The sequence below is a fragment of the Phyllobates terribilis genome, unplaced genomic scaffold, assembly GCF_046119375.1.
Source record: "Phyllobates terribilis strain yellow unplaced genomic scaffold, ASM4611937v1 Scaffold_5__5_contigs__length_657084704, whole genome shotgun sequence".
Taxonomy (NCBI): domain Eukaryota; kingdom Metazoa; phylum Chordata; class Amphibia; order Anura; family Dendrobatidae; genus Phyllobates; species Phyllobates terribilis.
The window spans coordinates 399088664-399094663 of NW_027362765.1; positions in this window are offsets into that span (position 1 = coordinate 399088664).

The window sequence follows — 6000 nt, forward strand, 5'->3', positions numbered from 1 at the left end:
TGCCCAGGGTGGTCAAACCAGTGGCAGTCTTAATGTATAGCAAATGTCCGACTACGCCACCCGTGGATTGCGGTCAGTGGGGACCGCCGCCGCGCTGCAGACCGCTGAGGCTGATGTTGTTTGCGCAGCTGAGTATGGGATAACTCCCCACGGGAGGAGTATTGCCTCAGGGCAGCTAATGTGAGAGAGATGATGGGAGTGATGGTGTGAGCGTCCCAGTGCTAATGGTGCTGGTGCGGCGAGGAACCACAGAGACATGCGGTTGCAGTTTTCAATGCTTTACTCACAGTTGTTGTTCATGTCAATGCTGCAGGCGATGACTGCCCGAGCCGTGCTGCGTCCACCAGGTGAGGGACTCGGTCAACTCCCAGGTAATTCCAGAGTGTGGTTCAGAGCTCCCTTCTCTACCTTTCTCTGGCCGTCCCCACCAGTGACCCACCTTTGTCCAGCTTCCTCGGGCCTTCTGTTGGCGAAACCTCTCCCGGTTTCCCTGACCCTATACGGTATGCCTTTCTGGTGGATGTAGTGAGGGGTCGCACCAAGATGTGGTAACAACCTCCGGTCTTTGGCTGAGGAATCTGTTGCCTCCACCAATTTGGGTTCCGGTACCCTGTTCTGCCAACCCTTCACCCTGTATCTCCTCTGGGCATATGGGGTTCCTTCTGTCCTCGTGTCTCTGGGCCTTTCTCTGTGTTCCTTGCTTCCTTTCTCCTCTGTTCCAGTTCCTTTCTTACTTTCCTTTCCGTTCCTTCTCCTCTCTCTTTCTGCTGTTTCTGGCCTCCACTCCAGGCCTGCCTCTGGAGCTGGGCCCAGACTGAGCCACAGCTCCCTGTCAGCCCTCTCTGGCTGAACTCCTCTCTGAACTGGCTCAACTGACTGACTACTGTCCTAAGATGGTGCCCACCTTATATACCTCCTTCTAACACCCGAGCCCAGGTGACTAGCAACCAATGGGCTCCTACCTATGCCCAGAGACCCACCCCTATCTGCTCCTACACCACTGGGTGTTCCTCCCCCCGCCCCACTCCAGCCAGGGATAGATGCTGTCGTGCCTGCACTTCTGTCTAGTGGGAGCACCGTTGAGCTGTCCCCCGGAAATGGGGTGTGTGTGGTGCATGCAGCTTACTGAGTCCTGGTCCACACTCCATCCTTACCCGGGAGTGGAATATCACACCTCTGGTTTGAGGTGCAATACCCCTGTAGCAGCCGAGCCCTCGGGGTGCTACACATGTCACACTCAGCAACAGCACTACTTCTGCATGTCACACTTAGCATGTCTATCCATCCTGTGATTTTCATCATAGTAACATAGGTTGAATAAAGACCTAGGTCCATCAAGTTCAACCTTTCTCCCCCAATTGTACTCCCTACAATAAAACTACACTAACTTACTAACTAACTGGGACTTGGCCTTACATATTTATTATTATTATTATTATTATTATTATTATTATTATTATTAGCAGATTTATTATTGCTGCACTTTTACAGTTAAAAATTAACCTGTTTTAATTTTTTAATTAGTTTTATATTTTGTATTATTCTTGCGATTCTAATAATGGTATTACTGAAATCCCTATGCCTAAATCTGTTGATCCAGAAGAAGTCAAAAACCCTAGGACACATTTAGCCAATTTGCGTCACAGGGAAAAATTCCTTCTTGACCCTGAGAAAAGGCGATCAGTCCTAGAACCCTGGATCAAACCTAATTATGATACTAGTTATGTAATTACTATTACCGTACTAAATGTACTACTATAGGTGTAACATGACTTTTTTTACTTGGTGTTGCAATTTCAATGTTGAAGAGTATATTAAAATAAATTATAAATATTTCCACACTGGCCGCTAGGTCTAATATTAGACTCCCACTTTCTGTTTGGCAAAGATGATATTTTAGCTCTTTACTATCACAGCCTAGGTAATACCTGTATATACAGTAGATAACACAGGATCCACCATTCACAATCTGTGATGTCACAGCTCACCTCCTCCTCCTCCTGTACAATGACTGATAACACCTCTATATACAGTAGATAACACAGGATCCACCATTCACAATAGGTGATGTCACAGCTCACCTCCTCCTCCTCCTGTACAATGACTGATAACACCTCTATATACAGTAGATAACACAGGATCCACCATTCACAATAGGTGATGTCACAGCTCACCTCCTCCTCCTCCTGTACAATGACTGATAACACCTCTATATACAGTAGATAACACAGGATCCACCATTCACTTTATTTCCATAATTGTGGTCTATCAGGATTCTTATGGAAAGTCAGAGATAATAACTCTGCTACATCTGGACATCATACTACATCACAGGGCCTAGCACAGATATGGCAGCATTGTTTAGTGCATTAGCATATGGAAGGATAATACACAAGTTTATAGCCAATGGAGCTACGTGTTTGAGGCAATGAATCAGTGAACCATATGGCAGTATTGCGCAAAGCCAGACCTACAGCATAAATCCGAATATCATGATTTCCTATTTATTTGCTATTTTTACTACTATTGGAAGAAAATATGTGCGCAAGAAGTCCACCGATCAGCTGGTTAACACCTATCCTGCACATAAGCAATAACTTGTGCTTTCTTTTATTCACCCTTAAATTTTTTAAGTGGATTTTGAAGCAGACTCACTTTAAAATCCACATCCAAAGTGACTTTTTTATATTGTTATGATTATTTTGAAACTGATCTGCTTCAAAATCCACATAAAAAGCACATTACCTTAAGTGGAGTCTGTCACTCCCCAAAACACAAATTAAAGTAAGTACATCATTATGTAGGGGCCATGGCCCCTATAAAAAACCTACCCTTGAGTAGTAATCATTGCCTTTCCTGTCCAGAAAAAGCAGTTTATTCCATATGCAAAAAAGGGTGCTCGGTGCAAGGTTGGCATGGCCACGTGCTCAGTGCCCCACTCCACTCCCAGCATTAGCATGCATCGTCACCTCCCTATATGTTGATTGACAGCGCTTGCTGGCTTGGAGTGAGTGTTGCCTAAATAGAAAACTGAACGTTCGCGCATACACAGACCCAGTGATGTAACTCGAAGCTCGTAGGTCCCAATGGAAAATCTCCAACAGAGCCCACAACTATCATGGGTCTGTAATAGTACTGGTATTTTAATATGGGCCACCAAAGGGAAGGTTTTGGGCCCCTTAGGATCCAGGGCCACTGCGACTGCAACCCCTGCACATATGATAATAACACCCCTGCTTTGACCTACCGCTACTCTTCTAGGTATTACAGTGTAGAGAGCAACTGCAGCAGAGAGGTCGGTGTGCATGCACGCTCGGCTCCTGCACTGACACTACATGATGGAGGTTTTTTGTCCAGGTAGCGCTCTCTCTGGGAAAGCGAGCGCTGTCTGTCAAGACACAAGGAAGCGGCGAGGCATGCTAATTTAGGAGTCAGAACAGTGCACTGAGCGCTTATCATATAATCCTAGAATGTTAGAGTTGGAGGGGACCTCCAGGGTCCTCGTGTCCAACCCCCTGCTCAATGCAGGATTCACTAAACCATCTCTGACAGATGTCTGTCCCGCCTCTGTGTGAAGACTTCCATTGAAGGAGAACTCACCGCCTCTCGTGGCCGCCTGTTCCACTCATTGATCACCCTCACTGTCAAAAAGTCTAATATCTAATCTGTATCTTCTCCCTTTCAGTTTCATCCCATTGCTTCTCGTGTTTCCATGTGCAAATGAGAATAAGGATGATCCCTCTACACTGTGACATCTCTTCAGATATTTGTACACAGCTATTAAGTCTCCTCTTAGCCTTCTGTTTTGCAAGCTAAACATTCCCAGATCCTTTAACCATTCCTCATAGTACATAGTTTGCAGCATAGTTTGTACCATCCTGGTAACTCTTCTCAGAACTTTCTCCAGTTTTTTCTATGTCTTTTTTTAAAATGTGGTGCCCAGAACTGGACACAGTATTCCAGATGAGGTCTGACCATGGAGGAGTAAAGGGGGATAACTACTTCACGAGATCTAGACTCTATGCTTCTCTTAATATATCCCAGAACCGTGTTTGCCTTTTTTGCTGCTGCATCACACTGTTGACTCATGTGCAGTCTGTGATCTGTTAGTATACCCAAGTCTTTTTCACACGTGTTGTTGCTTAGTTCTATTCCTCCCATTCTGTAGATATAATTTTTGTTTTCCTTGCCCAGATGTATAATCTTGCATTTCTCCCTGTTAAATACCATTCTATTAGTCACTGCTGGATTTTTATAGGGGGCTAATATGACTGCCTTCTTAGTTTAAATTGCAGTCTCCCTTTAAAAAGTGCCTAAAATTAAGCATTAAGTGGGGATGGTTTTTTCTTTGTTTTTTTTAAAGTAGCCTGTTTTTACGGACTGTCTACAAATTTACAGACAGTTGCTAACCCTGCAATCAAAGTAAAGAGCGCAAAACATAACAAAAAAAACAAACAATTCTCAATTAAATTGGAGCCTTTCACTTGTCATGATAAGTGACACTAATATGAAGCCGTAATATAGATCTTAGCAATATATATAGCGCGCTCCTGGAACGTTCCAGAAACCTCGCTTCCAATTTGCTTTATGAACTCGCCTGTGTGGCATGTTCCCCGTCAGCGGGATTAATAGTGCAGCGTGTTTTATGGGCTGCAGGGCACAGCGCAGGGATATTTATTGCACTCGTGCTGCATCACAATACTATTGTATATGATTAGTACACAAGGTTGGGTGATCTATCTGAGGCTCTCGGTGGAGGTCATCCCAGAAAGCAGATTTAACAAAGCGATGTAGTATGGAAAGACTATTACCATAAGTAGGAGTATTATAGAATCCTGTCCCACGCTGCACCATAATAGTATAAATCCTATAGCGATGCACGCTCCCGTCCTCCAATACACAAGGATATAAGAATCTAGGCAAGTTTAGGAATCTGCCACGGTTTATGTGTTTTGTGAGTATCTATAAACAGGTTGGAGCCAAGCACGGACATTGTTAATAGTTTTATATAATATTATGGTAAAGAATAGGATCCAAGCTTTTCCTACAGCTGAAAACACTAAAAATTAGGATTTAACTCCTTCCCGCCAATTTTTATTTTTTAGCTTTCGTTTTTACCTTATGCCATACCTTTTTTTTTTTTCATAGACTTATAAGGGCTTTTTATTTCTTTTGCCGGATAAGTTGTAGTTTTGAATGACTACATGAACTTTTACCGAAAAATGGGAAAAAAACTGCTGTGAAATGGTGAAATAAAAATGCAATTCTGGCAACTGTTTTTTTCAGGTTTAATTTGACCTGACAATATCAATTCTCCAGGTCAATATGATTATGGCGATACAAAACTATTAGAATTTTAGTGGCTTAAAAATAATCTGTTAGTAATGTAAAGAAAAAAAAGAAAAAAATCTTTTACATTTCAAAAATGAGGAAGGGTGAGTCAAATTTTTATTTATTTATTTGTTAGAAACTTTTTTTATTTACACTTAATTTTTTAGTCCCCATAAGGCACTTGGATCTGCAATTGTTTGATCACTTGTGCTGTATTCTGTAAAACAGCAGTACTGCAATAAATAAAAAAAATATCAAAATCTCCTATTAAGTTTAGCCTGTTGATTGGGATTCAGAGTAGTATGAACATGCAGAAATAGCTAAATTAGCCAGATTAGAATTAGCTAAAATGCCGCTGTCAGTTATTGACAGTAGGATTGCAGTCATGGTCGAAAGTGTTGGCACTTTGTGACAGCATGGTGGCTCAGTGGTTAGCATTGTAGCCTTGCAGTGCTGGGGTCCTGAGTTCAAATCCCACCAAGGAGAATATCTGCAAGGAGTTTGTATGTTCTCCCTGTTGTGGTAGATCGCTCACTTGGCTGCACATGGAGGTAGACACAGGTACGCTGTCTCTTTAAATATTTGGTTGGTTTATTATAATGTGGCATAAACCAACATTTAGTCCGTGAAAGTAAACACAGCCCGCTGGGCAAAACAGGAAAACAAAGC